The sequence below is a fragment of the Castor canadensis genome, chromosome 1, assembly GCF_047511655.1.
Source record: "Castor canadensis chromosome 1, mCasCan1.hap1v2, whole genome shotgun sequence".
Taxonomy (NCBI): domain Eukaryota; kingdom Metazoa; phylum Chordata; class Mammalia; order Rodentia; family Castoridae; genus Castor; species Castor canadensis.
The window spans coordinates 185,129,438-185,157,069 of NC_133386.1; the positions used below are offsets into that span (position 1 = coordinate 185,129,438).

A 27,632-nucleotide genomic window follows, 5' to 3' on the forward strand; every position below is an offset into this window, starting at 1 on the left:
GTTTTTTTGAATATTCAGTGTTTTATGACTAAAAGCTTTACATATACTAATTTTATTTTATGAGCTAAAAGTCCTCATGTAAACTATAACATTTTGGACCATCCCAAAAAACATACACTTGATGAAATTTAAATTAACCTATATACTGACCTGAGCAATGATTTGGTAAATCATAAAGAAAAAGAAAACTTTCTGTTAAATTTCTAAACCAAAAATTAAATTTAAGTTGTCTGTGAAATTGAAGAGGCTACCCATAGAATTGGAGAAATTTTTTGCTGGCTATACATCAGACAAGAGACAAATAACCAGAATATCCAGGGAGGTCAAAAAAACTAAACTAAACTCCCAAAAAATCACTGACCCAATAAAGAAATGGGAAACTGAACTGAACAAATTTTTTTTCAAAGCCCAAAATGGCTTAAAAACACATGAAAAAAATGTTCACCAGCCCTGGCCACAAAGGAAATGCAAATCAAAATCACCCTAAGATTCCAGTGCACTCTTGTTAGAGTAGCTACCATCAAGAACAAATGTTGGCAAGGATGCAGGGAAAAAAGAACCCTTATACACTGCTGATGGGAATGTAAGATTGTACAAAACACTATGCAAAACAATATGGAAGCTCCTTAAGAAACTAAGCACAGATCTGCCATACAATCCAGCAATACCACACCTAGGGATATATCTGAAATAATATGAGTCAGCTTATTACAAAGGCACCGGCATACCCATGTTTATTGCAGCACTATTCAAAATATCCATACTTTGGAAAAAGCAAAGATGCTCCACTACTGAGAAATGGATTATGAAAATGTGATACTTATACACAATGCAATTTTACTCAGATATGAAGAAGAATGAAACTTTGTCATTCACAGTTAAATGGATGGAACTGGAGAATATCACTTCAGTGACATCAGTCAGGCTCAGAAGGTGAAAAGCTGCATGTTCCCCATCATATGCAAATTATAGACCTGCAACAAATGCAGCAATATTATGGGACATGGGTCACTTAAGGGGAGGCATCCCATAGGAGGGATAGGGCAAAGGAAGGAAACCAAAAACTTGAATGTGTCTGATGTGCTCACTGTACAGGAATGAATTTAGAAATATTAAACTGGCCAAGGCCACTATGGGAAGGGGACTAGAAAGAGTGAAGAGGACTGGTAGAGACGAACCAGTTCAGATTGTAATATATATATGTATGGAAACAACACAAGGAATCTCCCTGTGTAGCTATCTTTATCACAAACTAGCAAAAACATCATGTTTCTTTAATTATGTTTTACATTTTAACTACTATATTGAAACAGGTATCAACAGAAGACATCTACACAAATGTACATAGCCACATTTCCAAAAGGCAGTCATGCAAGACGGAATTAGTACTATAACTACTATCTGCATGCATGTTGTGCTATATTCATTTGAGGGAACCCTCAAGAGCAAATATTTTTTATTGGTAACATAAATGTTGGAACAAAATCCTGAAAAAAAACTCAGATACAATAGAATGGAAATGCTAAGGTTGAGTATTTATGTATGAATTTCAGACATACGGAAAATTAAAGTGTATCCTCTTGGAATCTACACATAGAGAATATAGCTAAAAGGAAAAAGTTAGGACATGTCCCACAATGGAGTTCTTCACAAGTGGAGCTGGGACAAAAACAGAATTTCTTTCCTCTTTATTGACATTTACTCAGAAACTATTTGAAAGGCATAATATGATATAATAATCATATATGGATCTACATTGTCTCACTAATTATATGAATAGTTTCATGTTATTTTTGAGGTAAATTTTAAAATCTTTAATACAATGTGTAAGGCATATTTTTACAAACTGAGAGTGAAATGTGTGTGTGTGTGTGTGTGCATGTATGTGTATGTGTTTGAATGTGTGTACATGTGTCTAAAATGAGTGAGAAAGAAATTTCATGTGGATTGACTTACTGATGCTCTCCTTTACATCTTTGTTTCATAGGCTGTGATAAGAAGATTTAGTGTTGGAACCACCAGGCTGTAAAACACAGTATCTACTTTGGCCAGGAGCAACGAATGTTCAGATGTGAACACACAGTAGAGGAGAAGGATGACCCCATGGCAGAAACAGATGGAAGTCAAGTGGGAAGTCAAGTCTTTTTGGAGGACCCTCTTATAAGGCAACCTGATGACATTGACAAATATTACAGCATAGGATGCAGTGATGAAGAGAAGGCTACAAGTCTCATTGAATGTACACATGATTAAACAGGCCAGATTACTGGGGAAGGAATCAGAGCAGGCTATAGAAACAATGGCAGAGGACTCCCAGCAAAAATGATTAATGATGCCAGTACCACAGTAATATTGTGCCAAAAGAAAATATGTGAGTTTCAAGGAACAGTATCCACCCCACAGATAACTTCCAGCTACCAGGAGAGCACAGAGCTTGAGACATGGCAACTGTGTAGGGCAGGGGGAAATATGTCATAGGCCATCACTGCTAACATAAACATTTATGTAATCACACATATGAAGCCATAGAAAAAGTGGGTAATGCATCCTTTCAAGGACATAGACCTGTTTTCCACTAGCAATAGGTCTAACAAATTTGGTGCAATTGCAGATGTGTATCAAAACTCAACAAATGATAAATGGCTGGGGAAGAAGTACATGGAAGTGTGAAATTTGGTGTCAACCCTGATGATCAAAATCATATATAGGTTTTCCAATACAAAAACATGATAAATGATCAAGAACACCAATAATTGAGGCACCTGTAGGTGTGAGTATTCTCAGAATTTGAAAAGAACAAAAGTGAATCCTACTTTGATATCTCTCATTCTGCTTTTCATTCCTTCTTGTTGGGCAAAATTACAGTATTTGTCCTTAGAGGTTGAGTAGAGAAGAAAAATAGGTGAGAGAGAGAGAGAGAGAGAGAGAGAGAGAGAGGAACATATCTTAATTCATGGCAGGGCATACCATGACAGATGATTCAAAATAGCCTGTCATCCTTGATCTCACCCAGGTATTTCTGAAGTCAGTTAGAAGAAAAATATAGTAGTGCATTTCCCCAGTTAAATCAATACTGTGAAGTCATTCCTAATTTTTATGCTTATTTTAACATTACTGTTTTTAAAATATGCTATACTCAAATCTGCATAGAATTCTTTAGTTAGACATCTAAAACTTTCAGTCATTTTGAAGTTTCTCAATAATACTTTTACCATACGAGCACATGTAAAGTCTCTAAAATCTCAATTCCCTTCTAAGTTTAATGTCAGGGTTTTTCCTTGATTTTTTAAAGAGTCATCATCTTGTTTGGGAAGGTGTAGTAACTGGCTTTTACTCTTTAGATCTAGACTGATCATTATGGTTCTTCAGTGTCTTATTGAATCCTCCATACCGGTATTTCACCTTTTTGTTTCATAATAAACCTTATGTCTTTAGAAATCTATCTGTTATGGATGCTATCTATTATGATTGTACCTGTCACTTTACATGATAATTCATCCAATATTTTATTTCCAAGTGCAAAATACTTATTGCTCTAATCTTTTACAGTTTTAGAGCACCTAGATTACCTAGTGCTTTATCACAAATCTATAAACATATTGCTAGCTCATTTGGACTGACTTTAAACTCCTAATGTCTGTTGTGTATACTGACCTGTTTGAACTAAAATGTGGTTTCAGAACCAAATATATTCTTCCTCACATAAACTCACTTGTAATCTGTATGAGAAGTAGATAATGTTCAGTTCACTGACATACCTAAGCCAGTATTTCCTACAGTTGGGAACTCCAGTGCATATGAATTGCATTTTCAAAAAAATGCAATCTTACTTTTGTAAAATTATAAGGTTTTTCATTTATTTCTATTTCATTTGAAGCACTATTATGTCTGGGATATTTCCATTTCCCCTTTGTTCATTTAATTGGCTCATTCAAGTCTTAACCTATTTCTATCAGACAAAGAAGAAATCTAATATAGTAAAAACAACTTTGCTGACTAGTTAGGCTTTGTTATGGGTCATTTACTATGTTTTCTAGAGAATGTGTAAGACACTTTGGAATGATCTTGACCTTGGATCAGGTCAACATGAGTTGAAATTTTGCCCCAGTCATCTATTAACAAGCAGTTCTGAAAAGTTGTTAAGCTCTGCACCTCAGCTCCTTGTCTCCACAAATACAGTGTCCCTATCCATATTAAATACTCATTATTGTTATTACTGGTATTAGCCACAGCCACTGACATTTCAAGTAGATAATTTTAGAGCATCTAGGACTTTATTCTACATTGTAATGAATAGTCACAAAACAGTTTCTTTTTTGGTCTTCATTATTTATTTTATTAATTTTCTTAGAGTTTATAATATGGGCAAAGATCTAGTATAAGCACCAATTATTAATTTAGAAATCATGACTGGCTCAATAGGGAACAAGGACTAGAAACAATTTGGCAGAGATATGGTAAAACTAATTGTTAGATTGAAAGAGGCATGGAGAGACAGGTGAGGATACAGCTCAATTCGTCAGGTAGGAAGCTAGCAGGAGAAGGTCCCTGGATAGAAAATCCACCATGGGCCCTCTAACTCTCCCAAGATGATTTAAGAGTGAGTGTGGAATTTCTAGTAAAGACTAAAAGTGAATATTTGTTATTCCTTAGGGCTGGATGGGGAGTTCCTAGTACATTACTTACAAGGGGGGAGGTTCCCTTTGTAGCCATATAATGTGGTTGCCTTATATTCACCCTAATAGTAATGTTCTTCCTTGGTTTCATTCTAACAATTCCTTAGATCATACATCCAAATTTCTTTCAGTATCACAAAGTCAGCACATTATTGTCCTCTTTTTTTTTTTTTTTTTTTTTGCACTGTCTCCTCTGGCTCCCCCCAAATCCCTTTTCTTTTCTTTCTTTTTCTTTTTTTAATTATTGTTGTACTAATATTAGAGTTTTGGACCCAAAGCCAAACACCTGAGATCCATGTACCAGGTCCAGCCACCAGCCCCTAAATGCCAAATAAAGAGGCATGCTGAAGACAGAGAAAGGAGATTTATTACACAGTTCAGGACATGCCATGGGAGGAGGCAGAGTAAGCACTCAGCTATCTTCAGCCATGTTCTGGGGTATAGACATAAGCTATAAGTTTAAATAGACAAAAATAACTGGGGGTAGGTGAAAAAAGTTATCATAGCTAAACAGTTGAGCCACATGTGTGGTCTGGTCATTATCTCAGTCCTTGTTCTGGAAAAGACTCCAGAGTTGTTATCTGGAACCAGGCAGGTAGTGAATGCAAAGGAATGTCTTTCTGTCCCTTGTCATGGAGATGTTATCAAATGTCTGAAATTCAAGGTGATTTAAAAGTGACTGCAAAGAGAATGGATTAGAGCAAAGACAGTTACAAAATGTAGGACAGGTGACATATTTTTCTCCTGTTATAAGCTTATTTATGGGTCCAGGAAGGTTTCAGTGCTTTTCAGCCAAAGCAGTTTGAGTGCCTCCTACACGAGCACTTGTGTCTCAATACCCACACTAGTTAATTTGTAATTTAATACATATGTGCACTCTATTGTTATTCCTTGCATTTACTTACACAATAATTTAATACCTTCAATGAAATATCTGTTCCCACTGGAACAGTAATTATTCCCTCAATTTAAAGCACAATTGTTGACAGCACTGGTGCAGTCTGTGATCAGAAGACTTCCAAATTCTTTGTTCCTTTGTGGAAAAATTCATGGCAGGACATGTGAGTGTAAATGCAGTTTATTAAATTTAGGGAAAGGAAAAAATACAAAGGGGAGCATAGTGGGTCCCGGATGGAAGCTGGAAGCCAAGAGAGCATGCTTCCACTCTTCAGGTGCTTTTAAAATCTACAGAAAGCTATGGTAAGTGGAGAACCAGGTGATTCCAATCCAGTAATCAATGAGTGGGTAGGACCATACTTTGAGATCTCCTTCATCTATAAAGATCAATAGCTCTGTTGCCTTGTGATTTGAGACTTAAAGGCTTTTATTCTAGAAGAGATAAATCTGGCTTGGAAGGAATGACCCAAATATTAACAATAATATGAGCATCAGAAGGGGCCCTGCTATGTACTGCAGAAAGGATAAAGATCCAACTTTTTATTTTGAAAGTTGACATGGAGTCTCATGGTTACTTTTCCTATAGGTGTTTATACTAGTAGTGATTTTTAACTTTTAGATGGCCCTCTGTTTTTGACTGCCACTATAGTGGGCAGTTAAGGGCTGACCATTTGGTGTAATATCTTCATTAGATGCCAGGTGTACCAGGGGTGGGTGCCAGACCAATTAGAGGGTAAACATCAATGAGTCAGTTCTGTACTGAAAGAAGACTCACAGTGTCCTAGGCAGAAGTTAGAGACCATTGAAAGTTATATTGCGTTTGGTTAAAAAGAAGGCCTTGGCCAAATAGATGACTTCATTTATGGAGTGAAATGAGGGAGAAGTCCCCTCATTTGTAGAGTCCTTTTTCACTGTCTTGGGTGGTTGAATGCCACTTGTTCCTCTAAGAAGGTGGTCGACACTGACCACTTAGAGATCACATCCTCTTAAACTGTTTCTCTGAACAGTTTCCTCTGAAGATTCTGCCAGCTTGGTAGTTTTGTTCCCCAGAGCAGGAGTAGCTTCTCTTGGAAAGTCAAATTTTTGACCTATGGAGGAAAGGAAGTAACACATCAAACAGATCAGAAATCAGTGCCCATGTGACCATCCTGTCCAAATTAAGCAACAAAGAGATTTAATAAAAAATTGCTCTTAGGCTGGGCTTAATTAGATCTAATTATCTGTCCATAGAGGATGTACTGACACTTTAAATTATAAAGTGTCAGCAGGCAATAGTTATAAAGTTTTTAGAAGGAAAATACAAAATGAATCCAAAACATAAGCATGTCTGTCCTGGTTGACAGATAAGGACTTGTCAGAGTTATTTTTCATGTGCTTGCCTATAAATGATTTTGAAGGATCAGCACTATAATGACATAACTTAAAACAACTGTGGTTAATAATTTAGCAATTAAAGTAATAGTATAGTCCTATTATTCCTCTCTTATTACAACTAATGTTTATCTGATGAACAGATGTCAGGCCTAAATGGCAGAACTTTTAGCATTTGTCATAAAGAGAAGGAATGCCAAAGACCTTATTAACTAGAATGTACCTTAGATAAAAGAACTATAATTATTTACATGTATACATTATTAATTCTGTAAACAATTCTGTAACATTTAGATACAAGGCTCTTGCAGTATTAAAACCATATAAAGGAATTTTTACTTAATTTAAACTCAGTTTTCTTAGGGTTATCAGAAATATACCTTCTGTTTCTTGCATCTGGCAAGAGATTAATTTAGGAAGGATGCAAAGAATACTAAATAATTTCAAAGGGGCTATGTATAGAATGTGTCATCTTGTTTTTGGTTAGTAAAATAAAAGCACTCCCAGCATTTAAAGATATACCCAAGTAAATATGTTGGCTTCCCCTATGCTGGCTGGTAGAGAGACAGAGAGAAAGGAGATGGGAGGGAGAAGATTTCTCTTTGAGAGAGAGTGAGATTGGTTCCAGGATCCTCAAGGCATCCCTCTTATATCATGGAAGTCTCAGTTGCAGATCCTCGAGATCTGGCTTGCCTAAAAAGTTCCTACAGATGTCTCTGCATGAACAATCTGCAAGGTACCCAGACTTCCTACTGCTCCAAAGAACCTGTTTCTTATATCTCTGCCTGAGAGTTCTTAAATGGGATCCTGATCCTGAATGCAAACCCAATTAATAAAACATCATAACTATTATACACTGGGCAACATATAAACATGTAAAATGTAAAGATAACAACATAAAGGAGGACACTCTGTTGAGTGTTAAAAGGGCTTATGTCCTTTGTTTGCTGCAGTGAGAAGTTGTGGGCAAAAAACTCAGAATTTTGTCTGTGAAGGAAGAGCTGGTAACATGTGTGCACATCGTGCCATGGGTTAGTCAGCTTGTAAACTGAGGAAAATGGGGGAACATGTATATTTTCTAAAAAGATAATAACAAACTAATAAGATTAATGACTCAAATGATCAGACACAGAAACAGAAATAAGGGAGTAAACATGTAGTTAGAATCCCAAAAACTGAATGTCATGGCTTGGAAGAAATCACATCCTATACTACTTATGTTAACTAACAGAGTGGCTTAGGACACAGCAGGGTTTTTCTTGACCTGCATTTAGCCCCTAGTGACCAAAAATAACAGGTTCAGTCATTGAGAGCTCATGACACACATAATTTATTATTCCAGGTTTAATCATCATCTTTTAGCAGACCCCTAAAAACTTAAGGTTTTATCATCCCATCTGGAGGGTGAACTTTTATTTGGTGTTGGTAAAACACCAAAACTCCCCAATAGTTAATTTGATAGAATAGAAACCCATTTTTAAATACACATAAGTACCTTAAATTTTGACCTTAGAAAACTCTAAGCAAGCTTTAACTCTACCCAATTATACATATATAAACTTATAAGCTTTAAGACCTTAATTTGTAACTTGAGACACCTTTGTAAAAACCCAAGTTTAGATAACACTGTTTTTAATAAAACTCTTAGCAACCTTGTACCTTAAAAGACTTATGAATAAAATTAATCTACAAAAACCCATGGGTCAATAAACCTAATTATAAAAGAGTTAAATAAATTACACTCATAATAGAATGAAACAGGAAATGTTTTTCCTGTCTACAAATTTTCTTTAGTCCTAAGGCAGAGGATAGATCAGTCTAGTTGGGATTAGAGGTTTAGATAACTTTTGAGACAGTTGTGAACATTAATTTTATAAAGTATTTAAGAACCATCCTAAAGACATCTAAAAACACACAGAGATGTCTTGACCTCGGCACATCAAAGAATATCAATTATAAGAGTGAATATATAAGCAAAAAATTTAAAGGCCACATATACATAGGTAGGAGACAGACTAAAACATAGACAGAAAGCACAAAATTGTACACAAATAATCAAATTAATTCAGAGTACACTCTTAAATCATTTCTTGTAGTTATTTTTAGGAAGTTGGCCAGCAAGATTCTTAAGTAGTTTATCACAGATTTTTAAGACAAATACTCTATTCTGTGTCCAGTCCTTAATAGAGTAATGTATTAAAAACAAAATGAATAGAAACTATATTAATTTAGAGAATTTTAACCACTAGTTCACTATAATTTTCCTAGAGGATGGCAAGATGGCATCACCTATGAGTTTCCTACCCCCAGGGACTGGCAAGATGATGCTGTACTTGTTGTGACTCCATCATGGTGGCAGCATTTCCTGTGACCATGTGGTTTCTTGAAAGAAGCTTTCAAATGAAACACAAAGACATTTCACATACAACATACAGGCTCAAAATGGCAATCTGTTATAGAAATAAAAAACATCTTCATCTCCCACTGAGAGATAGGTGCCCATATGACTTAGTCATTCTAATGAAAAGACCAAATAAATCAAGTTAAAGTGAGATTTGAACTCATGGTCTCACATTGGCTAGGCAGACAAGTTCTTGTCAGTGTCCTAAAAAAACAAGACTTAGAAACTATCTTTAGAATCTGGCAAATACAGGGGAATGTGACCTCAGGGTGTGTGCTTTTGCCACCCCTGAAGGCTATGAGAACAAGGAGAGCATAGGCAAGATTTGGGACCAGGTACCCAAGGCATACAGAGGTATGGTGTATAGACAGATAAGGGAGTGGGTCAGAACAGGGAAAAGAAGAGGGATTATTGATTCAAGGAAGCTGTTGGAAATAATCATATGGCCAGAGGAACAGGGTGGAGGCCACCAGAGTTGGTGCCTTTAGCTTCCTGGCACTTTTAGCTTCCCTGGTGCTTACAGCTGCAGAGGTGGTGACTGCCACTGTCAGTCTTGCTGGCATTACCACTGCCACTCTGCTGCCTGGCTAGGCTGCCTAGACTGGCTAGGCAGTGCTTCTTGTTCTGTGCTGGGGGAGGTGGGTACTGGAGAGTTGGCCAGAATTGAGAGGCAAGTCTTCCGGGTCCACGCTGAGAGGTGGGGCCTGCTCTCAGCATGCCTTAGCACTCACTGCTGCTGCTGCTGCTGCTGCTGTTGGGGCCAGGGTGGGTGCCTCAAGCCTCCCAGCCTCTGAGCTGGTGCTCCCAGGCTGGCACTGATAGGCAGGGCCAGTTACTCTGTGCACAGGCCTATGCTGGGCTCCTCTGATAGACAGCAAGTAAACTGCAACCACAGGATGTAATTACTTTTTAACTTTCCAATTCCACTAAGTTCAATTTAAGATCAGGTAGCCAGAGCCCAGAGGCTATAACAGAAAGCTCTAAAGTTAGCCACCACCCTAAAGCCTATTTCACTCTTTATCCACATCCTAAACAACAATGTTTGGAACAGGGAGGTTTTCACAAGTAAATTAAAAAAAATAAAGACCCACATTTAAGAACTAAACAGAGCAAAGGGTAGAAATCTCAAATAGAAGTTCTCTAGCAATTAGAGCAGGAACCAGTAGAATATTCAACGTCTCTCTTAACAAGACAATGACCCAAACTCAGAAAATTACTCCAAGGTCCAAACGGATCCAAAGCTAAGAGTTTCTCAGTGAATATTTTAACCTTAAAACCTGAGTCCATTGTTCTCACTTTAGAGACAGCATGCTTTCGGTCTGTTGAAATCATATTCCAGTCTCAACAAACTTTGCTGTCACTGTTACTGAATCATCTGCTAGAGGCAAGAACCCAGACAAATGTCCAAGGCCATTTTCCTGGCAGCACCTTCAATTGCAGTTTAAGGCCTGAGGCAGGTCGGGTAGTGCATACCCCTCACTTGCTGGCAAAATGCCCATAGCATGTGACATGTTAGGGGAAGGGTTGGGTGGAGAAGAATCAACCTGAGTGTCTGGGGAGACTCCTGCATTGCTGAGGCCTGCCATGGATAGTATGTCTCCTAGGTCACAGGTAAGAAAGTGAAGTGAGAGAAAGTGGGGGGAGAAGGGCCCCACAGTTTTAAGGTGGACTCCCTCATAGGGAAACTGTGGGACACAGGAACCTCCACATGAGTGTTCTTTGCAGACTTCAAGCTATGGTGGGAGTATGCATAGGGTGGGAAGGCATGGCTGGGTCCTGTGAGCTGCCCACCTTCACAATGTGACTAGCAAGGAAGGCCATGTGTCAGGTGGACAATGCTAGGTCCTGTGGGTCTGGCATCTCCCAGTGGCTTTTCCCAAGTGCAGAGATCAGCCCATTCCCTTGGTTATGTGGAAAGAAGAAAAGGAAATAGAATAGAAATGACCGTCTAAAATACCATTTCTCCTAGGTGGCTTTGCTACAAAATATTAATGATTCTGGTGCAGTCTGTATCAGAAGACTTCCAAATTCTTTGTCCTCCATGAAAAAAATTCCATGACAATACATATGGAAGTAAATGGAGTTTATTAAATTTGGGGAAGGGAAATTGAGGTGAGCCTGATGCGGATCAGGTAGTAGCAAGAAGTTGAGAGAGCACACTTCTGCTCCTCTGGTGCTTTTAAAACCATATGGTAACCTATGGGAATGGGAGAACCAGGTGATACCCATGCAATAATCAATGAGTGGGGAAGGTCATGTGTAGTTCCCAGGACAGGTGAAGGAGGTACCTGAGCTGAAGCATGGTTAATCTAAGATGTAATGTCAAATTTCTTTCAGAGAACTTTGGAGATGAATTCAGACCTCGAAGTTATACTGTTCTCATTTGCCTTTACCTAATAAAATAAAATTATACAAAGTCCATTATGTTTCTCTACACTTGTATACATATTTTTAAAAATTATTCTCTTAAAGTTTTTTAAAATTGAGAATGGCTAAATTAATATTACTGTAATATCTAGCAGAGATATTAAATGTCATTAAAGTATACAAACAAATTTCAAAGACAAAAATCAAGCAACTATTTTTAATGATATAGGAAAGGTTTTCTACACCTTTCATTTTTATTCTCAGCTGAATGAGGATATCACTGCTACCACATTGACAGAGAAGTTTCTATGACAAAAATGTAATATTTCTTTTTCAGAATTTTCCACATCAAAATTATAATATGACACACTAATAGTTTGAGATTCAGATACATTTTATAAAAATATTATTTCTTTTATAAATTCAATAAATTATTAAAACTATTTCTCAAAAATGTATATATATGAAGGGTTCTAGGGTATAATTGGGAAATAGGAATTTCATTCAAAATAAAAGCTGATAAATGTAAACCCAAGCCAAACGGAGGGAAGGGAACCCCCCTCTACTGTCTGAGTCCCTGAGATGGCTGAAAAGAGAGGATGTTCAAACCCCAGAGGCACCGAAGGGAGAGACCACAAAGAGAGCCCAATAAGGGTATGTGGACTCACCAAAGGATGTCCGGTGTTGGATGTGAGTGAGGGTGATTGGGAGGATGAGTCCTAGCCAGTCACATCCTCAGTGTGGTCATGGGGTGAGTCGGAATCAGGGTCCCACCAGAATTAGTGGGAAAACCTGATCCGAGTCATGGCACCAAATGTAGACCCCAAAGTGACCACACAGAGAGGAGTGATCTGGCCAAGAGATTCCTTATTGCTGGGTGGGAGAGGGAGAGCCAAGAGAGAGAGAAAGAGGGGCAGGTGCTTAAATACCCCTCAGTGAGACTCTGCATGATCTGATTGGTTAGGATCTTATGGTTCATGCTGATTGGAGGTTGGGGCAGAAGGAGGATTCAAGCTAGACTTGAGGCAGGACTGTGACCCTGGGAGGCAGGACCGTGACCCTGGAAAACAGAAGCTTAAGGGTGTAGTAAGAACTGAAACCTGTCGGCACCATTATTGCCAACATGTACAAGGGAAGAATTTTTTTCATTATAAAAAAGAATAATGGTCAGTATAGAGTCTCTCAATGTTAGTCAAATTCAGAAATCAAATTTAGAAATCATGGGTGTATATTTTTGAGGCAGGAGAAATAGATGAAGAGAAAAGACAATTGTATTATTTTAATAAATATTCAAGGGGCCAGACTCAGGCATTGAAATAAGGAAGTAAAGGCTGAGAGACAGAGCAACAAACCCCTCCTATCTTTCAGATCCTAAGTTTAGGAACCAGGAGATATCTGCTTCTGCATACCTCTTTTAGATGTTAAGCTACAATGATCCTGGAATTTTTGTAAGGGTCAAAAATCCTTACAAAGGAGATTCTTAAATCTCATCTGTTGTCCCTGTGTTTTGGCTGGTTCTAGGTAACATCTCCATATTTCATAATAATAAACAGCACCCAACTTGTGTGCTCAGAACCATTACTTCTGGTGATGTGGATTCTCTCATCCCAGGAGAGTATAAGACCACAGACACTAAGCCACCATTTTGAGTCTTTGCTCCCATTTCCTGTGTAGGGAACAGGAAATGTTTCTCTCTCCCTTCTTCCACCCTGTCTATATTTTATGCTGTTAAACTAAAATAAATACTTGTTAAAACTTCCACCTTGTGAGCTTTCTTGTTGTGAGACACCTTGAAATGCTTTTCATGTTTGTGGATCTTATAGATGTGTGATTTTGCATGAAACTGGAAAGCTGTGAGAACCCCCTTGTCAGTCTTCCAGTGACATTTAACTCGGCTTACATGACTTTAGACAATAAATCCTTGAGAATCTTAACTAGGTCTATATCATGAGCTATAAACAAAACAACCAGAACAAAATCCCTCTTTCTTAATTAAGAATATAATTATTTTATATTACTTAGTCAAATGGGAAACTTGAATATGTTGGTCTTCTATTAGCAAGATACAACCAATGTATAATTTAAAGTATTATGTATTCATTGTTGAATCTGAAAATTCCATTATTCACAAAAAGTCATTGTTAGGGTGAATAAAAGGAAGCCATGATAGAACTAGACCCCCTCCCCCTTGAAAGTGACTTACTGGAAACTCTCTACCTCATCCTAAAGAAAAATAAATATCCATTTAGTAGAAACTCCCCATGTGGTCTAGAAGATGTGACCTGCAGTTAAGCTGTTATTTCCATAAGGTCAGAGGGCCATTGAAGATTTTTCCCACCCAGTGACCTTCCAAGGCACTTTATCAACCTCAACTATACCCTCAGTCTGTGAGTCTGACAAGAGGGCTCCAGCTCTCTTATCGGGAACCCCCTCCACAGAGCTTCTTACAGAATAATAAGCCCTGTGTTGGTGTTAAGCTATCTTCCTGCCTATCTATTCTGTGCCTCTGTCATTCTAAGAATCAAATCCTGTTTTTGTGCATTTTTTTTTTCTTTTTTGTTTTTGTTTTTTACATAAAACGGTATTATACAGTCTTGTTGGGTCTCAGCAGCACAAGAACAAAGGACTTAGTTCAGGGGACAATTTTTGTTATTTCACTTCCCAAAACAAGTTGAGCTATTTCACAAGCTGTTTCACAAATGGGTCCCAGAAAAGAGTACCATGGTGAAAAGCAGGATGTTGCCACTGATAAGTGGCTGAAGGGTGCCAGCCATGTAGATAAGGGAAAGAAAAACTCCACACTCTCCTTCTGATCAAAGATAAAAGAGGCCCCCTGCTGTTACCATAAGCAGCTACAGGTTTCCAGTCTCTGCTGCACTACTTTAGCTGCAGATTTTTCTACCCCTAATAAATCTATCTGTGTGTGCACTTGTGTGCACTCTTTGTGTCTTATGAGCTTATTCCTAAGCCCCATGAAGACAAGAACCCCTGGAGCTCCCCACCCCCAAAATTATGGTGACCTACAAAGGGAAACTTTTTCACCTGAGGTTGATACAAGTTGTGCCAAACTGGAGGGGACTGCCTAGGAAATGGTAATGATCATCCATCACTCCTGTCCTCCAGGAGATACCCCTACACATGATGGCTTAGCTATGGTGGATCTCTCAGGCTGACTTCTCTCTCTCTATCTCTGGTTAAGGAGGGTTTCTCCCTCGGGAATCTGGGGAAGAAGCTCCAAGCCCTCTATAGCTGTTAAGGCAGGAAACATTAGAAATCAGAGGTAAGCTGGGGGCTTATACTAGACTGCCAGTAAAATGTGGTTAGAGCTAAAATATCAGTGAACCAAGGCTTTTTATCATCTCAACTTTTGGCTCCCTCCCCAGATCTGACTCATTAAGGAGGAATTCTGATAACAGCCAGTGGAAAGGAAAGTTTCTCTTCAAGTGGCTGGGGCAACTCCCTGGTGAGACCACAAGACTAAAGATGCAACTTCCTGACCCTGCCTGAGATTCCAAAGGTGGCTAAGTATCAGAATCCTTCAGCCATGTCTGTGGCAAACAGCGAATTAAATCTCTACACCTTCTTCACAATTCTTATGACCCAAGAGTGGAGGACACCCATTGCTTCCAGTGCTTCAGTACTGCCTCTGGAAGGATTGACCTGGACAGAAGTGATGACTAATAATCCCCCATTCATTGAGCCCAGAAACTCTCTTTCCCCCAATCCTCAGCTTCTCCTTCTTTCCCAAATAGATCAGGATAAGTGGCCACACCCTTTGTCCTAAACAGCAGTGGGCTTTCTTCTTCATCAGAGTCTGGGAGAGATCCATAAATCCCCTGCTCAAAACCTAATCCTGAGACTATGTCCTCAGGAGCTCCCATGTCTCTTCTAAAGCCCCTATTTCAGTTTAGTACACCAAAAAGAGCTACTCGCTAACTTGGGCTTAACTGTCTTTGTTGAGCATCTTGTTGATCTGAACTGAAGCAAGTTCCCATAGTTTGCCCTCAGAGGAGAAAAGAGTTAAGGGGATAGGGACCACAACAACAACAGCACAAAAAACAAAACAAAACAAACAAACCAAAACAATGCCTTAGATGCTCCCTCTCTTCTTATAACATATGTCTCACAGGATATGTAGGGAGACAAAAAGTCTACCTCATCAAAAGTCCCCATCCACGCCTCCACAGGGATCCTCCCTCTGGCCATGCAATCTCTCTTGGTTACTTTAGAGCCCCTCACTGATAGAGTTGTTTTTAAATTACAAGCTCTCAGCTGGTAGAGGAGAACCAGGCACCTGGGTCACAAGGCTAACAGGGAGGATCCTAAATGTTCTCACCATGTTGATAGGGTGGTCCCAGTCTGACCAATTACTCCATTTTCTCTGGTCCTGGCCACAGACAGCAGAGGGAAATCGTTAGACAGGGATGTCTGTACTCATCTGGTCAGTCCCCAGTAGGAAAAGGGGAGTCTGACAAGTTTTTCTGTTGTTCTTCTAGATGGGAACTGCCCTCTTCAATCTTCTGGCCTCAGTATCCAAGCAGTCTCCATTGGCCTCTCTACTAAAATATTGAAAAGATCTTAACTTTGATAATCTGAAAAGAACAATCTTCATCTTTCTTTGTACTGAAGCCTGGGCCCAATATCCTTTGGGTGACCAGGAGAAGCATCCTTCAAAGGACTCCTTAAATTATAACACCATACTCCAACTAGATCTTTTCTGTAAGTGGGAGGAAAAGTGGACTGATATCCCTGTGTAGAGCTTTTCTTTTATCTATGGGGTTACCCAGACTGGCTCCATGACTGCCACCTAGACATCCAAAGCTTTGCCATGCTCTGTAATATCCAAAACAGGGGGGGACCAGCAATTAATAGTTCAATGCCAACTACCCAAGGAAACCAAGGTGCACCTATCCACCAAGCCCTCTGCCCCCATCCTCTGAGCCACCCCAATATTCTGGACCACCTCACGATGTTACACCCTCCAACAGGCAGTAGCAGGAAAGGGGCAAGTCTCTGTCCCCTTCCAGTTATCAGATCTAAAGGAGATCAAAAAGGATTTAGATAGCTATGCAGACAATCTTGAACAATATATCCAAGCCTTTATTACTGTGATCCAAACCTTTGAATTGGCATGGAAGGCTATCATGCTCCTACTAGACCAAACCCTTTCCTCCTCAGAAAAACAATGGGTGCTTGCCCAGGCCACCTAAGTGGGGGAAAATTTCTACTTCTAATGTGCCCTGATACCCAAGGCACCAGTAAATAAAGAGACAGAAATTCCCATGTCCATGGAGGCACGAGCAATCCCCCTGGTGGGCCCCCACTGGGACTAAAATGATGAAAAAGAAGAATAGATGAGATGCCACTTTCCCATCTGGTAGTAGAAGTACTGAAAAGGGCCAAGGTTAAGGCCTCTAAATTATTCCCAAGTAACTCCAGTACAACAAAGCCCTGATGAAACCTCTCTTACCTTTCTACAGTGTCTCAAGGATGCTATCCTGAAACATACCTCAGTGGACCCAGATTCACAGGTGGGAGAAGTTCTCCTTAAAGATAAAATTCTAACTCAGTCAGCCCCATATATCTGTAGAGAACTCCAAAAATCTGTGGCTGAAGGGGAAATGACATTGGACCAACTAAGGCAACTAGCCATATGTGTATACTATAATCGGGACCTCACCAAAAAGAGAGAAAAGAATAAAAAACATCATGCCAAATTGCAGATCTCAGGTAGTACCCCATTGGATGGGGCCTTACATCCCAAGTTTGCTACCATAGTGTACAGGAGGGGCACTTCTGCAGAGAATACCCAAAAGGGAGACAGCCCAGGAGACAGCCCTGGCCCCCAAAGGGACCTTATCCTATCTGCAAGGGTTACCACTGGAGGTCTTAGTGCCTTCATCTCCAGGCAGAAGGTGAAATGCCACCTCGTATGTATTGTTGGGTCTTAGAGCCTCCTGTCCAGGCTGCCCTAATGTCAGGGTAGCTTTGGGAGAAAAAATAAGTCATAAGGTGTTGTCTATCATCTGAGGATTCTGGGTCAATGTTGGTGTATTGTTGGAGAGCCCTAGTTAATCTATCTAGGAAGGTACAGGGGTTTTCTGTTCTATCCTGGATGATCTCCTGGAGTTTTTCAAAATTAATGGCCTTCTGTGATGCCTGTTTTAGTCCTGCCAGGAGACAGGTGGCAAATTGTTCTCAGAGAATGAGCCCAGCCTGGGTGTTGTAGTCCCAATTGGGATCATGATCAGGCAACGCCAGGGCACCAGTAGGGTGAGCAGGACTGGTTTGATGAACCTCATCTGCGTACGTGCGAACCTGTTCCCAAACCCTTCTACCTTCCTCAGGTAAGAGGGTGTTAGAGAGAATGAGATAGATACCATGGTAGGTTAGGCTGTAAGACTAGAGCAAATATTGAAATTGTTTGACATAAGCAGAGAGGTTAGTCGTGTAGGAGCCCAGGCAGGCTTTGATTTGGGAGAGATCGAGCATAGAGAAGGGGACATGAACCCTAACAATGCCCTCAGATCTGGCTACCTCCCAAAGGGGTGCTAGGAGGGAAGGAGGGGGAGGCTGGGCAGCAAGAGTGACTGACCTAGTGGTGGGAGGACTGAAGGTGGGGGAAGAGGGAGGAATTGGAGCAGAAGGGGAAGTGGGGGCAAGGGGTGGTGATGAGGAAGGGGATGAAGAAACAGGAAGTGGAGGCATGTTGAAAGATGGCTGGGTAGGTTGAGGAGGAGGAGGATCGGGTGGAGCCTGCTGACAGTATGGAGGGAGAGAGAGCAGAGGTTGAGGTTGAAGGCTTTAGAGCAAGAAGTACATGTTTAGGCTTGCAAGTGGTGCAGAGAGCCAGATTTAGACGAAGGAAGGAAAAGGCCTGAACATATGGAATCTCTTCCCATCGTCCCGATTGCTCACAGTAGTTATATCGGTCCAGCAGGAGATTGGAATCTAAAGACCCAAAAAGGGGCCAGTGACTTTGGTTGTCTAAAGGATAAGTGGGCCAGATTTGGGTGCAAAAGTGGATCAAGTTTTTTGGTTTTATGTCTGGGGTCAAACCCAAGGTGTCCAAATTATTGAGGAGGCATCTCAATGGGGAGTCAGACTGCAGAGAAGATGTAGAGGCACCCATTATGAGGGACCCAGTCCCGGAATGGGAGAGGAGGATATTATGTACTGTGGAGCGTCCTCACGCAGCACAAATATCCAAGAAAATGCAAAGCACACGAGAATCAGCCGTTGCTGAGTTCAGGTGGTTTGCAGGCCAAAAAGGCCCTTGGAGGCTATGGGTCACCTGGCATCGAGCTTTTCTAAGAGGGCAGCCTGCAAGGGCCAAGGGTGACAAGAATAGACCCAAGCCCATGGCAGATAGGGAGATCTTCCCCACCGTCTGAGTCCCAGGGATGATCAGAAAGGGAAAATGTTGAAACCCCAGAGACACTGAAGGGAGAGACCACAATGGGAGCCCAATAGAGGTGTGTAGACTCACCAAGAAGATGTCCAGTGTTGGATGCGAGCAAGGGCAATTGGGAGGATGAGTCCTGGCCAGTCACGTCCTCAGAGTGGTCATGGGGTGAGTTGGAATCGGGGTCCTACCAGAATTAGTGGGGAAACCCGCCCCGAGTCATGGCACCAAATGTTGGAAATGTAGGCCCCAAAAGTGACCATGTGGAGATGAGTGATCTAGCCAAGAGATTCTTTATTGCCTGGTGGGAGAGGGAGAGAGCCAAGAGAGCCAAGAGAGAGAGGGAGAGAGGGGCAGGAGCTTAAATACCCCTCAGTGGGACTCAGTATGATCTGATTGGTTAGGATCTTATGGTTCATGCTGATTGGAGGTTGGGGCAGAAGGAGGATTCAAGCTAGACTTGAGGCAGGACTGTGATCCTGGGAGGCAGGACTGTGACCCTGGAAAACAGAAGCTTAAGGGTGCAGTAAGAACCAAAACCTATCGGCACCATTATTTCCAACATCAAAGGCTTGACAATTCTGAGTCCTGATATGGAAGTGGATTATTCCTTTGGAGCTTTCAAACATTGTTTACAAGTGTAAATCGATATGATCACTTTGATATAATTGAGAGCTGTAAGTCTGAATGATACTTCTAGATATATATTCCATTCTAAAGAGTATTTATGTGAAGGACAATGGTATGCACATACCCAAAGAAGAAACACCCAAAATCAACATAGACTGAGATATAGAAATAACTAATATTTATATGACACAACATTAAATAAGAAGACTGAATGAAACATAAATATATGGAACAACATGAATGTTTTCTAAAATCATATTGTTAATTTATAAAAGTGAGTCATATGGAAAAAAATCCCATTGTTTTTTTTCTCACAAAGTTTATAAGTAGGAAATATTAAATTGTATTTTGTGAGTAATAGACAATGAATTTCTATAGGGGAACATGTATATCATGATGACAAAAGTCATATTTTGGCAATTAGTCAGAGTAGGAGGAAATTCCTAAGGACTGGGTTTTGGAATGTTGGTAATACTCCTTTTCTTGATATCCAAAAGTGAATGACACATTTTTCAGAGATAAAGGAAAATATATTTTATATTTAATCTATAGTTAATTATTCACATAAAAATAGATTGATTATTAAAGAACAATATTATTGTAATGATGGCTTAGGGAAAATGGACATGAAGAAGTAGGTATATCTGGAGATAAAAGGAGTATGACTGAGAGAATTTTATGAGGGACTAAGGAAAAATAACCTTTTCTTCTATCTTTAAGCAAATGAGTAGATATGGGTAAGATTTACTGGTAGGGTCCAGTGGGAGGTATAAGTTTATTGAGAGAGTGTGCAACCAAGTGTACACTTTTATAATTAAGGTTTTGTGCCTCTCAATAATGGATAAAATGATTTTTTTTTTCAAATTCCAACAGTATCTTTTTACTATTATTATTTTTTATTCACATGTGCATACATTACTTGGGTCATTTCTCTCCCCTGCCCCCCTCATTTCCAGGCAGGTCCTATAAGGTTAATTGAACTTTTCCTTCTTATCAATATTCAAATATTAGCCAATATTTGAATACTAATATTCAAAAATTAGCCAATATCTGCTCTCTTAAAGTAAAATAATATTTAAATAATATAAACTCAAAGTCTTCATTTTAAATGATTACAGTATTAATCTAAAGCTGAAGTTATGTTTTGTAGAATTTACAGTCTAAATAGCTATGAGGACTTGAGCATGGATTAAGAATAATTTCAAGTTAAGTCATAGCATAATTAGTGAATTCTGAATATACATTTCTTCTTCATTCAGACTTTCTTTGTCTAGTCATGAGATGCTGAAATATCCTTCTTTCTTAAACTCCTTAGATGGAGTGACTCAGAATGCATTACATTTGTATTAAATTGTAAGTCATTCTGAACTCTGAAAACCATTGTATATTCAACATTTAATTGATTAAAGCATTTTTATGCATTCACTTAAAGCTAAATTATCACCAATAATGTATTTGACAAGTTAGATATGGATAGTAAAAAAAATTATCACATATTTATTTGAATTATGCTGAGTCTTAGTGCACTTTGGGGTGGATGAACCTTCTGACTGTGCTTTTCATTTCTTTGTTCTGAAGACTATAGCTGGAAACAAAGGGATTCAACATTGGCATCATGACTTGTAAAAGGACAGTAGCCAATTTGACCAGCAACCATAAGCTTTTGGGTTGGATACAAAATAGACAAGGAGATTGATGTCATGAAAATGCTGATGGTAGTCAAGTGAGAGACGCAAGTAGAGAAAGTCTTTCAGAGCCCATCATTTAAAAGCAATGGGAGAAATTGAAAAATCTACCATAAGGTTCATTTTTAAACACAAGAGACCACAAATAGCCAAGGCAATACTCAGCAAAAAGAGCAAATTTGAAGGTATCACAATGCCGAACTTCAAACTATACTATAGAGCCATACAAATAAAAACAGCATGTTACTGGCACAAAAACAGGTAAGAAGATCAGTGGAACAGAACAGAGGACACATATATGAATCCATGTAGCAAAGCCCACTTTATTTTTGACAAGGGCACCAAAAACATAAGATGGAGAAAAGACAGCCTCTTCAACAAATGTTGCTGGGAAAAGTGGTTATCTGATTTGCCTGCAGAAAACTGAAACTAGGTCCATGCCTATCACCCTGTACTAGTATGAACTCAAAGTGGATTAAATGCCTTAATATCAGACCCTAAACCTTGCAGTTAGGACAGAAAATAGCAATACTCAGGAAGCAATAGGTACAGGAAAGGACTTCTTCAACAGAACACCAGTAGCCTAGCAACTAAGAGAAAGGATGGACAAATGGGACTACATGAAATTAAAAAGCTTCTGCATAACAGAATAAATGGTCTCTAAATTGAAAAGACCACACACAGAATGGGAGAACATATTTGCCAGTTATACATGAGACAAAGTAATGGTAACCAGACTATACAGGGAGCTCAAAAAACTAAACACCCCAAAAATCAATGAACAAATAAGGATGTGAGCACCTGAACTAAAAAGAACTTTTTCAAAAGAAGAAATCCAAAAAACAAGTGAAAAAATGCTCAGCATCCTTGGCCCATAAAGAAAACGCATGTCAAAACCACACTAAGAGTCCACCTCACTCCTGTTAGAATAGCTATCATAAAGAACAACATGAACAACAAATGTTGGTGAGGATGTGGGGAAACAGGAACCCTCATACACTGATGGTAGGAATGTAAGCTAGTACAGCCACTTTGGAAAACAATATGGAGGCTCCTTTAAAAACTAAGCATACATCTCCCATATGATCCAGCTACACCACTCCTAGGAATATACCCAAAGGAATGTGACTCAAGTTGTTACAAAGGCACCTGCACATCCATGTTTATTGCAGTACTATTTACAATAGCCAAGCTATGGAAAGAGCAAAGATGCCCCACTACCAACAAATGGATTAAGAAAATGTGGTATTTACACACAATGGAATTTTACTCAGCCACAAAGAAAAATGAAATTTTGTCAGTTTGCAAGTAAATGGATGGAGTTAGACAGGTTCGTGAGGCCAAAAATTGCATGTTCTCCCTCATATGCAGACTATAGACCTAATAAAAATGTGGTAATATTATTGGACATGGGTCACACAATAAGGGGAGAATGTATGGGAGGAATAGGGAAAGAGAAGGAAAACTAAAACGTGAATGTGGTTGATGTGCTCACTGTAGAGGAGTGAATATAGTAATGTTAAACTGGCAGAAGCCACTATTGGAACAGCACCAGGAAGTAGTGAAGAGAACTGGTAGAGATTAACTAATATTTGTTTTAATACACATATGCATGGTAACAACACCAGGGATTTCTCTGTATAGCTCTATTTATCTCAAATTAGCAAAAATGCCATGTCTTCTTATTATTTCTTATATTTTCTCTTCAACAAAATTGGATATAAGAGGGCAGAACAGGTTCTGCCTGGTTTGGAGTGGGGGAGTGAAGGTTCCCCAAACAATGTATACACATGTGAGTAAAAGTAAAAATCATAAAGTAAAGAAAAAGATTAAATAAATAAATCCTCTCAAAGAAGAAAAAAGAGCATTGTGATGACAGTGACAGCTATGAAGACAAAAGAAATGTGGATGATCAGGTGATGATAAGCTTCATTGAATATAAAAGTGGCAAAATGTGCCATCTGGCTGAGAGGAGGGGTAGGAACACAATAGAAAGAAGATGAGGAGTTCTCACCACCAAAGTGATTTATGATAGATCAGTCATAAGAGAGTTTCAAAAGTGTCTATGTGATCCTTGCACAGGAGGCATGTTAATCTTCTCCAATGTTAGTATATGTGCTACCAAAGCAAGTAGCTACCAAAACAGAGATGAACCAATTCGTGTTATAATACATATATACATGGACATTTCACGAGGAAACTCTGTTTTTCTAGCTTAAACAAACAAAATTGTCATTTTTTTTCTTTTGCAAAGTTGGAGAACAGGCAGGTGGAACAGGTCCTGTCTAGGAGTGTTGGTACCAGTGGGAGGAGGAGGAGGTAAGGAAAGAGTGTGTGTGGGGGGTTAATATGGTGCAAATACTGTGTATACATGTCTGTAAATGGAAAAATGATACCTGTTAAAACTATTCTAGGAATGGTGAGAGAGCAAATTAAAGGAATTCAAATATGATATATTATACTTGCCACAATGTACCCCACCTAACACAACAATAAAATCTTTTTAAAAAAGTGTATATGGGAGTGTCAAGAAACACAATCTACTCCATCTAAAATTTCCTGTTATATGTAGACCACTGAGTTTAAGACATTGAACAGGGGGACATTCCAAGATGGCTGCTAGAAGTAGGAAGCAGAAAGCGACCCTCCTATAGTAAAATCTTGGAGAGACGCTGGAAACACACTTTGCAGGCATAATCACTGAAAAAAGGCATAATTTTGACCCCTCCACATCTCCAGCCGGTGCAGAGAATCTCCACTGCACGTTAAACGGAGAAAGAGGAGGGCCCCCGGGGCCGCCAGTGGCCGGTGCCCATACGGCTTGGGAAGATGCGGACCAGGTGAGCTTTGTGGTACCGCGGTACCCCCACAGACAAGCCTGGGCCAGAGCAGCATAGCCCCTTGGACAGACTGACATCCACCCAGGAAAAAAAGAGAAACTGAGTAATAAGCAATAAGAACAGTTAAGACACGCTGGAAAGAGGGTGGAGTGTCCAGAGCGCTGAAGACTGGGGGAAGGGAATCCTTCCTGGGACTGTAAATAAACAAGCCAGGTGGGCTGGAGAGCCTCTGGTGGGAGCAGGGCGTGCACCCAGCAACCAGGAGTGGGGAAGCTTGTGAGAGTGGAGGAGGGAGGAAAACTCCACAGGAGAGGTGGGAAGACCCACTTCCCACATGAACTGTAAATAAACACGCAGGCCTGACAACGTGGGGGCAGTGTCACCTTTCCCAGTGCTTGGAAAGGGCAAAGCCTGTAGCAGAGGCTCCCGCACAGGAGAACTCTGAGCAAACAAAGCCTGTGGGACCAGGTGAGTGCTAAGTTCACCCCAGAGATCTGCATAAATAACGCCGCCAGCTACAGGCTGAGAGCAGCAGGCAGGCAAGCCACAGTTGCAGATACCACTCTCAGAACTGCCTCCAGACGCTTTTTTTTCTTTTTCTCCCTACCTTTGATGAGAGAACAACCGAATTACACCTGCAAGCCGAAAAACTTACTGAAACTGTATTGCATTTGAACTGGGGACACTTGGTGGGGCTTTTTGTGTGTGTGTGTGTGGGGGGGTGTGTAGTTTAGTTCTACTTTATGCATCCCCTTTGATGAGACAACTACAGAACAACATCTGAGGCACCAACTCCAGGACTGGAGATTGAGATAGACACCCAAATTATTAAGAATGAAACTGCACTGCATATAAACTTGGAAGTTTTTTGGCTTTTTTTTTTTTAATTGTCTATTTTCCATTTTAGTTTAATTCATTTTTATATATAGATATTTCTTTCATTTACTTATTTTTTATTTTTTATCTTTGATTTTCAATCCTCTCTCTGTCTCTCTAATGTCTGTTCAGCTTACTGTCGATTAGTACACTAACACTCCCTGTTTATACCTTTGAAACTCTCTTGTCTGATACCTTGTTCTGCTTTCTCCCTCTTGTCTGTATATTTGTTTTCCACTTTTCTTTAACTTCTTGCTTTCCATCTCAGCTCACCCTTCCATTCTAAATATTACCACTGTTATTACTACAAGCTAGAAAATACTAAATTGCACACAGAACAAGGACAGTAACAACACCAAGGACAATGATGGGAAGACAGAAAAAACAGGGAAACCAGTTTCCCCACAGCAAAAAATTAGTACAGGAACCAGAGGGGAATGAAGAGAACAGAAACTCAGATCCAGACTCCAACAAAATGAAGATAAACTATGCCAAAGGACCAAATGAAGCCCACAAGAATAATTTAAAAGAAGACATACTACAAGTACTCAATGAGAATTTTATAGAGATGATACTGGATAGGGTCAACCAAAATGTACAGGAGACACTCAAGAAATTCCAAGACAATAAAAATAGAGAATTTGAAAAAGCAAAAGAAGAAATAAAGGAAACCATAGAAGCACTGTATAAACACCAAAGTGAAAGAGAGAACACGATGAATAAATGGATAAATGAACTCAGGACAAAAATAGACAACATTAAAGAAGAAAACTGCCAGGATATGGAAAACCTCAGAAAAAAGAACAAAACAGAATTGCAAAACAAAACGGAAGGCCAATCCAGCAGAATAGAACAAACAGAAGACAGAATCTCAGAACTTGAAGATGAAATGGTAATTAAAGGAAAAACAGAAGAACTATTAATAAAACAACTCAAGACCTGTGAAAAGAAAATGCAAGAACTCACTGACTCCATCAAAAGACCAAACTTGAGAATCATGGGCATCGAAGAAGGAGAAGAGGTGCAAGCGAAGGGAATGCATAATATATTCAACAAAATAATAATGGAAAATTTCCCAAATCTAGAGAAAGATATTCCCATACAGATGCAAGAGGCCTCCAGGACACCAAACAGACCAGATCAAAATAGAACTACTCCACGACATATCATCATTAAAACAACAAGTTCAGAAACTAAGGAAAGAATATTGAAGGCTGTAAGAGAGAAAAAACAAGTAACATACAAATGTAAACCCATCAAAATCACAGCAGACTTCTCAACAGAAACATTAAAAGCAAGAAGAGTGTGGGGTGAGATCTTCTGGGCACTGAATGAAAATAACTTCAACCCCAGGATACTCTACCCAGCAAAGCTATCATTCAAAATACATGGAGCAATAAAAGTCTTCCATGATAAGCAGAAACTAAAACAATATGTGACCACAAAGCCACCATTACAAAAGATTCTGCAAGGGATCCTGCACACAGAAAGTGACACCCAACTTAATCATGAAAAGACAGGCAGCACCAAACCACAGGATAAGAAAAAGCAAGACAGTAGAGAGTAACATCAAGTTAGGTACACACAATCAAACCTTCAAACAACTAAGACAACTAAATGGCAGGAATCACCACATACCTATCAGTACTAATGCTTAATGTTAATGGACTTAATTCACCCATCAAAAGACACCATTTGACAAAATGGATTAAAAAAGAAGATCCAACAATTTGTTGCTTACAGGAGACTCATCTCACTGACAGAAATAAGCATATGCTTAGGATGAAAGGCTGGAAGAAGATTTACCAAGCCAATGGCCCCCGAAAACAGGCAGGAGTAGCCATACTTATCTCTGACAAAGTAGACTTCAAACCTACATTGATCAAACGAGATAAAGAAGGACATTCCATATTAATAAAAGGGGAAATAGACCAAAAGGAAATAATAATCATCAATCTGTATGCACCCAATGTCAACGCACCCAATTTCATCAAACATACCCTGAAAGACCTAAAAGCATATATAAATGCCAACACAGTGGTTGTGGGAGACTTTAACACCCCATTATCATCAATAGATAGGTCATCCAAACAAAAACTCAATAAAGAAATCCAAGCTCTAAAATATGCAATAGATCAAGTGGACCTAGGACATGTCTACAGAACATTTCATCCAACTTCCGACAATATACATTCTTCTCAGCAGCCCATGGAACCTTCTCCAAAATAGATCATATCCTAGGGCACAAAGAAAATAGAAATAATACTGTGCATACTGTCTGACCACAATGCAGTAAAAGTAGAACTCAACAACAAAAGTAAAGACAAAAACATGCAAACAGCTGGAAACTAAATAACTCATTACTTAATGAAGAATGGATCATCGATGCAATAAAAGAGGAAATTAAAAAGTTCCTGGAAGTCAATGAAAATGAAAACACAACCTACCAGAATCTATGGGACACAGCTAAGGCAGTCTTGAGAG

General features: G+C 39.4%; 1 pseudogene; it reads right to left on the reverse strand.

The window, feature by feature from the left end:
• Positions 1 to 1,915: 1,915 nt before the first annotated feature.
• Positions 1,916 to 10,062, reverse strand: LOC109702909 (olfactory receptor 1165-like; annotated as a pseudogene).
• Positions 10,063 to 27,632: the final 17,570 nt, after the last annotated feature.